Source organism: Triticum dicoccoides, chromosome 7B (assembly GCF_002162155.2).
Source record: "Triticum dicoccoides isolate Atlit2015 ecotype Zavitan chromosome 7B, WEW_v2.0, whole genome shotgun sequence".
Classification (NCBI taxonomy): domain Eukaryota; kingdom Viridiplantae; phylum Streptophyta; class Magnoliopsida; order Poales; family Poaceae; genus Triticum; species Triticum dicoccoides.
The window spans coordinates 316,249,558-316,258,432 of record NC_041393.1 but is presented as its reverse complement, the minus strand read 5'-3'; the positions used below and the strand labels follow the sequence as shown (position 1 = coordinate 316,258,432).

Here is an 8,875-nt window from a genome sequence, read left to right as displayed (position 1 = left end):
CTGATTTGTTCTTTCATGAAATTATTCGCTTGCATGGTGTGCCAAATACAATTGTTTTAGATCGTGGTCCTAAATTTCTTAGCCACTTTTGGAGATGTTTATGGGCTAAGTTGGGGACTAAACTGCTTTCTAGTACTACATGTCACACCCAAACTGATGGTAAAATTGAAGTAGTTAATAGAACTTTGTATCCTATGCTTAGGGCTATTTTGAAGAGTAACCTGAAAATGTGAGAAGAATACTTGCCTCATATTGAATTTTCTTATAAACGTTCCCTGCATTCTACTACTAAGATGTGCCCTTTTGGAATTGCGTATGGTTTCCTACCTCGTGCACCTATTAATTTGTTGTCTCTTCCATCTTCGGAGAGGGTTAGTTTTGATGCTAAACAGTGTGCTGAATTGATCTTTAAAATGCATGAGTTAACCAAGGAAAACATTGAACATATGAATGCTAAATACAAACTTGCTGGAGATAAGGGTAGAAAAGTTGTTTTCTTTGCACTTGGAGGTCTTGTTTGGTTACATTAATGCAAAGATAGGTTTCCTGATTTGCACATGTCAAAGCTTATGCCACGTGTTTATGGTCCTTTCAAGGTGTTACAGAAAATAAATGATAATGCATACAAACTTGAGCTGCCTGTAGAGGGGTTAGTCTTACTTATAATGTTGCCAATTTGAAGTCTTATGTGGGTGAGGAATATAAGCATCCATCGAGGATGACTTGAATTCAAGAAGGGGAGGATGATGAGGACATCACTACTACAGTTACACCCACGACCCCTACTGCTACATATACTGGACCAATTACTAGAGCTCACGCACACCAACTAAATTACCAGGTACTTTCGTTTCTTGGTAATGATTCGAATGTTCATGAGAATATGATGATCCTAAATTGGGTACTTTTGTTTTGCTTATAAATGAAGGACCCAACATGGACAAGAAGGATGAACATTGGAGCATGATCAAGCATGGAGATGATGGCGCACGCAAGGGAAACAAGAACAAAGTTTTTGGTGGAGTTTTAAGCACTTTAGAGCCACCATGACACCCAAGGACATGGAGGAAATATACAAGATGGCCTTTCATAAATTTCGTCGATAGCTTAATATAGGTGTTGCGCCACCTTATTTTTGGGTCAGACTGATGTAATTTTGAAATACTACTTCATAGGCCAGTTTTAGAGTCTATATTGCAGTGTAAATGACTCAGGAGTTGTTTTAGTCCCTCCTTGCCAAGGGGGACGAAATACCCTCCATTTCCCCCATAAATACAACCCTTAAGGCACCGTTTAGACTTTGGTTCTGTTTAGATTAAAATTTCGCCATAGCTGCAACTTCACATCCTTCATTTGTGTTCTATGACCAGACCAAGACGTCACACAACCCCACTTTCATTAATAAAGCTTTCCTATTATATTCACAATATTCAGACTGCAATTTCAGTTTCTTGCTTATTCTTCGTTTGTGCGAGAAATAGACCGTTGTGGTTAGGTTGACCATGCTCTGGCGTGGTCAGTAACTTACTGGAGTTGGTTTAGCGATTACTAAGGCGTGACGTCCTTGCACGTTCGTAGTCGGATCGTCAAAGTCTACTCCACCGAAAATGATATCCACCATCTTATCGAAAGAAGGGACACCTTAGCCTCTATCAGCATCCCTTGATATTTCTCTAACAAGCTCTCATTAGTGATATTCAAAGGAGAAAAATTCACTATAGGTCCTATAACTCACGCTGGCAGTCACTTCAGTTCCGTAGTTCAAAATACCAAAAACACCATCTTTAAACTTGCTCTAGGGATCCACATACGGTCCATTATACTATTTGCTCTATGTATTTGCTGACTTAGCGATGGTCGAATGGACAGAGTGGCATTGACTGGGACATGTCACTAGGTCAGCTCGAATATGAAGAGACTCGATGGGTTTCTTGCAAAGTGGCTATGCTGGCCGGATGACCTCCCTCGCCCTCCCGAACGTCACCTTCTCGGCACCTTGCCCGTGGCGAGCGAGCCGCTGCACTGCACTACACACACGAGTCACACAACATGAAAGTCACGCCTCCACGGGACGCGCGCGCACGGGTGGGACAGAGCCATCATTGTTTGCCGCCATCGTCCATGAGTGATGGGCTGTTTCCTGCATCTATTATGTCGTGCCATCGTTGCTCACTACGTGTGTCTACCCAATGCTTGCAGGCAATCAGCCAGAGCAGCATCTTGCTTAGGGGGAGTTGTCACACAGGTACCTGGGATCTGGCGCAGCAGGGATGACTCAGCCATGCCGATCCCGTCCTCCAATGCCCTCAACTCTTTGCCCTTCTCCAACGACGACGGTGACAGGGATGCCTCTTCGAACGACAAAGACCGCATGCTCCCTGGCAGCGGCCATCGCCACCACTTGCCCATGGCCGCATCTGGAGGAACGCCAGGGAGCGGAGGGCCGGCGGTCAACAGATGTCGGAGCCCCCCACGATGACGAGCGTGGTGGTGGAGACGACCACGAGCGCGAGCAACAATGCCTTCCCGCGGTCCGTGAAGGTCTACACGAGCGCGAGTGTAGGCGACGGCTCTCCCGCGTCGTTGGAGCCGGCGCCGTGGCACCGAACGGGTTACGGCGCCTGGTATCTTCCGGCAGCAGTTCTCTCGCGCCATGACGCGACAACGCAGCGGGCCGTCATCCGTCAACTTCAAGGAACACACTGAGGTTCCTTCAGCAGGCATGGGCGCGTGGCAGAGCCGCACCCGCACCGCAGGGTTCGAGCCGCATCCCCGGTGATCTTGCCTTGGAAGTTTTGCATTAAAGATCCTGCTGGACAGGTCGTGCAATATCTAGTACATGCACTCGTACGCCGTGGCGCCCATCATCGACCGCGACATCAAGTTGGTGTCTGCTAGAACTACATCGGTATTTCCCCAAAGAGGAAGGGATGATGCAGCACATCAACGGTAGGTATTTTCCTCGGTTATGAGACCAAGGTTATCGAACCAGTAGGAGAACCATGCAACATAACGTAAACAGCCCCTGCACACAAATAACAAATACTCGCAACCCGACGTGTTAAAGGGGTTGTCAACCCCTTTCGGGCAACGGTGCGAGAAATTGGCACGGAGACAAGGTAAAGTTGTAATAGATTGGATAAATAGATAGCAAATAAAATAAAGTGCAGCAAGACATTTTTGTATTTTTGGTTTAATAGAACTAAAAATAAAAGCAAAGGAAAATAGATCGCAAAGGCAAATATATTAAAGAAGAGACCCGGGGGCCGTAGGTTTCACTAGTGGCTTCTCTCGAGAAAAATAGTAAACGGTGGGAAAACAATTACTATTGGGCAATTGATAGAACTTCAAATACTCATGATGATATCCAGGCAATGATCATTATATAGGCATCACATCCAAGATTAGTAGACCGACTCCTGCCTCATCTACTACTATTACTCCACACATCGACTGCTATCTAGCATGCATCTAGTGTATTAAGTTCATGGAGAAACGGAGTAATGCAATAAGAACAATGACATGATGTAGACAAGATCTATTTATGTAGAAGTAGACCCCATGTTGTTATCCTTAATAGCAACGATACATATGTGTCGTTTCCCCTTCTTTCACTGGGATCAAGCACCGTAAGATCAAACCCATCACAAAGCACCTCTTCCCATTGCAAGATAAATAGATCAAGTTGGCCAAACAAAACCCAAATATCGGAGAAGAAATATGAGGCTATAATCAATCATCCATATAAGAGATCAAAGAAGACTCAAATAACTTTCATGGATAAAAACATAGATCTAATCATAAACTCAAAGTTCATCGGATCCCAACAAACACACCGCAAAAAGACTTACATCATATGGATCTCCAAGAGACCATTGTATTGAGAATAGAGAGAGAGAGAGAGAGAGAGAGAGAGAGGGAGGGAGAGAGAGAGAGAGAGAGGAAGCCATCTAGCTACTAACTACGCACCTGTAGGTCTACAAAGAACTACTCACGCATCACCGGAGAGGTACCAATGGACATGATGAACCCCTACGTGATGGTGTCTAAATTGGATCTGGTGTTTCTGGAACTTGCGGCGGCTGGAATTGATTTTCGTCGACTCTCCTAGGGTTTCTGGAATATTGGGGTATTTATAGAGCAAAGAGGCGGTGTGGAAGGCCACCGAGGTGGGCACAACCCACCTAGACGCGCCTAGGCCCCTAGGTGCGCCCTGGTGGGTTGTGCTCCCCTCAGAGCACCCCTCAGGTACTTTCTTGGCCCGTACGGTTCTTCTAGTCCGAAAAAATCCACAAAAAGTTCCGCCGCGTTTTGGACTCCATTTGATATTGATTTCTTGCGATGTAAAAAAAAGCAGAAATGATATAAAATGATTGTAAAATATCCAAGAATGATAATATAACAGCATGGAACAATCAAAAATATAGATGCATTGGAGACGTATCACAAGTCGTCCAACATCCCCTGCTGGACGGCTGCTGGGTGAAGCGCGTGTCAGACTTTGTGTTGTCGCTGATGGGGCTGCCAGAGACGGAGAGGCGGGTGCGCAAGCACGTCAAACACACCGTCCATGAAGGCCGCCGGCACGGTGGGGTACATGGGTTCCTCTGCTGCCTCGACGTCGATGCCTGAAATTAACAACAAGGAATTTCACTCAGATCGCATTACACAACGAGACGATCAAGCAACCAGGCGCAAACAAAACAGAGTGCGTACCTTTCTTTCTATCTATTGTGAATGGGTATCTTCCAACACCCCAAGATCACGCCGGCGTTTCTGTAGGGCTTCCTCGAGTCGCGGACCCGCATCCACTGCTCAGACTTGTGCGTCGACGATGGCGACACAAGCAGCCGCCGGGCCAGCCGGTATTGCCCACTCATATCGGCCAGCGCCAACGGTGATGAACTCAAGAACAAAAGCAGCAACAAGAGCGGAAGTGGCAGCATCACTGGACGACATAACCTACTGGAAGAACTCATTTTACTTGGGGGTCGGGTCTCTGCTCTGGTGGAGTGGTATGTGCAATGAGGAAGGAAGGAAGGGTCGTGGGTGAGGTGTGGACGGAGCAAGTATCAAGAAGTGATGCTTATGCGTGCAACAGCGACCCGACGATGCACGAGCGTTCTAGAGGGAGGTCGGGGAGCAGCGCGCAACTGGTGTACGGTGAGGCCAGCGGGAACGTGGTCGTCGCATCCAGGCGCTCCGCCTGTTCCTCGTCTAGTGGCATTGACCGGCGGTGCGGGATGGAGAAGCAGAACATGCATCGTACACGGCGCTCGTCCACCATGAAGTCGTGCTCCAGGGTGCTCACGGCGAGTGCGGGGTCCCAGTGCGCCAGCTCGAGGACGTGGAGCCTGTTGGGGTCCAGGGCGACGCGGAAGTCATCGAGGAAGTCACGGATGCGGTCCCGGAAGTCATCGGGGAGGCCGAGCACCGCGCGACAGTGCTGGAGCTTCGCGAGGGGCACGCGGTAGTGGGCGGTGAGCATGAGGAGCTTCCGGACGGCCAGCACCCACGTGGGGAGGGAGCTCCTTGTGGACGTGGCGCTCCTCCTCGAGGAGCAGCACATGAGCAGCGTGAACGCGAGGTGCAGTATGGAGCCCACAGTGGCGCAATGGAAGAGCAGCAGGTGGCGGGCGGCGACGCGTGAGACGATGCGTCCGCGAGGGAAGCCAAGCTCATGGTGTAGCTTGTCGGCCTCGAGAAGGGTGATGTGCTGCGGGGGTGGAAGGGAGGCCATGAAGGACCGCATGCAGGAAAGGAAGTGGAAGGTGATGACACGGTCGAGGACGGCGTCGATGGCCGACACCTGGCGGTCGTTCTCGTGCTCGATGGGTGTGATGCGCGGGCTGTTGAGCTTCTTCAGGAGCTTCTTCACCGCTTGCACGGGAGTAGCGGCAAGAGCGATGCCACTGCTTCCGCGGCCGCGGAAGAAGACGCAACCACGAGAACCGATGCAGGGGCTAGGATGAGAGCCCTCATGGCAGAGAAGAGGCGGCACCGAAGAGGCGGTCCAACCAGGTGGGGTCAGTTGTTTTGTTCTCTGGCGTTTTTGCAAAATAACCCTGCTTTCCTGCATATTCAGGCGAGTAGAGAGGACATGGCAGTCAGCCAACAAGAATGGGTAGGGCGATATTGGATCTCCTTGATGAATACCTCTTGAAGGTTTAAACTCCTAGAGTTTTTTCCCATTGAATAACGCTGAAAAACATACTGACCTCACCATTCTCATAACAAAAGCTATCCAAACTGGTGCAAACCCAAACTTAGTCATGATGGCCTATAAATAGTCCCACTTTAGGCGATCATAGGCTTTCATCATATCCAGTTTTATATCACAAAAATTGTTCTTCTTCGATGTATTACTTTTCATCAAATGAAGATAAATCATATGCATATATAATATTGTCTGTTATCAATCATCCAGAGACAAAAACTGATTGTTCCTCATATATGATATTAGGTATGATCACCTTCAACCTGTTAGCCAGCACTTTCAATGCAATTTTATACACAACATTGCAAAGACTGATGGGTCTGAACTCTGTTAGAAGAGTAGTGATGTAGGGTAGAACCCTAGATGCCCGATCTTTCACTATTGGAGGGAATCCTACGAAAAACACGAAGAACATGAGCGGGAAAACGAGCGGAACTCGAGGGAAACACGAGAGGAATCACACAACTAACAAGGTATGGTCACACATGTGCTAGATCCTCGAAACACAAAGAGAGATACACGATTCAAAGTCAACCAGGGATGATACAAAGGGTCTTCTCTGTGAGGAGGTCTTGAAGGTTCTTCACGTGATGGGGTTTTGAATCCGCTTGGGGGATCTTCTCCGAAGAGGTCATGAGCTCTGAGGAGAAGTAACCAAGTGGATGAGCAAAGCTCTATCTCAAATATGAGCTATCACAACGCTGGCCCTAACTAGGAAGAGGAGGAGTTCTATTTATAGTCTAAGTGTAAAAGGGGACGGAATGAAGGGGTACAAGGGCCTTGGGCCCAAAGCTGCGCACACAAAGGCAGTGGACGTGCGGTCACTACCGGTCGTCCGATCGCTTGCGGAGGTCCGGGCGTCCGGTAGGGCTCGGACTTCCGCTAATTTCATGCTGTGATCGTTGTGCCGGATGTCCGGAGGTTGTCGGTCATCCAGTCGTCGGTCGTCCGGTGGCTTCGGTTTTCCGCTGAAACGCTTTGGGAGTGGATTTGCCGGTCGTCTGGTGCGGCCGGTCGTCCTATCGCTGGGTAGTGTTGCTGGTCGTCCGAGGGGGGTCGGACGTCTGCTCACTGTAGCTCTCGTCGGCTGGGGCTTGGGTTGGCTGGGCCTTTAGGCGTCGGGCGTCCGGTCCTGGGCGGACTTCCGCTAGCTAGAGCGTTAGGCACCGAACGTCCGGTCCTGGGCGGACGTCCTCTCGTTGGAGCTTCTTCGGTAGCTCTTCTTCTTGTCCTTCATACTCGGTGTCCTTGCCGTCTTGGCCATTGGATGTAGCTGCTCCTTGGCCTCCTTCAAAGTACCTGATCACACATAGTGTTTCCGCATGAGGTAGTAGCCATGTCTCATGTGTAGAAAGGGGTAGTTCGGAGAGAGTGAGTTCACCTTATCTTCGATAGCCTTTGCTCGAGATCTTGTTATTGGTCCAAGTGGTGTCGTGGGAGATGTAGATACGTCCATGGGGATGATCATGGGATGCTCCGCATCATCTCCCCCCCCCCTGGGAAAGATCCAACCTCGGATCGAAAGCTTCATCACCATGGTATGGCGAAAGGTCTTTGACATTGAAGATGTCACTCATGTTCTACTGGTCGCTTGGGAGGTCAATCTTGTAAGCTTTGTTGTTGTAGCGTGCTAGCACCTTGAAGGGTCCATCGGATTGGGGTAGAAGTTTGGGCTTGCGTTCGTTGGGGAAGTGGTCCTTGCGAAGGTGTAGCCACACAAGATCTCCGATGCTGAATATCATGGGTTGCTTGTTGATGTTGAGCTTGGCCGCGAGTCGTTGTACTTGGCGCTCGATGGTGTGCCTTGTATCTTCATGCATCTTCTTGAGGTAGCTTGCTCGTGCACTCACATCCATGTTGGTGCGCTCTTGTAGTGGAAGAGGTAGAATGTCCAATGGGGACAACGGGTTGAAACCGTAGACGACCTCGAAGGGGGGCTTGCCGGTAGTCGAATGTCTTGCGCCATTGTAGGCGTACTCGGTGATGGGTAGGCACTCCTCCCACCCCTTGATGTTCCTCTTGATCAACATGCAAAGTAGAGTGGAGAGTGTATGGTTCGTCACCTCCGTTTGGCCGTTGGTTTGACGATGGTATGCCGAAGAGAACAAAGGCTCAATTCCGAGCTTGGCGCATAGAGTGTTCCAAAAGTAACTCAAGAACTTGACGCCGCGGTCCGAGACAATCATCTTTGGCACTCCATGGAGGCGCAAGATTTCCCTACAAAAAAGATTTGCAATATGTGAAGTATCGTCTACCTTGTTGCATGGGATAAAATGAGCCATCTTGGAGAATCGGTCCACAACAACAAACATGGAATCCTTTACATTTTGAGTTCTAGGCAAACCAAGTACAAAGTCCATGGTAATGTCTTCACAAGGTTGATAAGGAATAGGTAAGGCATGTAAAGACCATGGGATTGAGCTTTTGACTTAGCTTTGCGACATCTAGAGCATCGGTTGGTGAAGCGTGAGACGTCGCGGAACATCTTGGGCCAAAAGTAGTTCTTGGAGAGCGTAGCGAATGTCTTGTCGCGTCCAAAGTGTCCCATGAGGCTCATGGAGGCGGACTCATGGGACATTTTGGGCGTGACAAGACATTCGCTACGCTCTCCAAGAACTACTTTTGGTCCAAGATGATCCGCGACATCTCACGATTCAT

General features: G+C 49.1%; 1 pseudogene; it reads right to left on the bottom strand.

The window, feature by feature from the left end:
• Positions 1–5,086: 5,086 nt before the first annotated feature.
• On the bottom strand, positions 5,087–6,000 carry LOC119338891 (annotated as a pseudogene).
• Between the last annotated feature and the right edge of the window lie 2,875 nt (positions 6,001–8,875).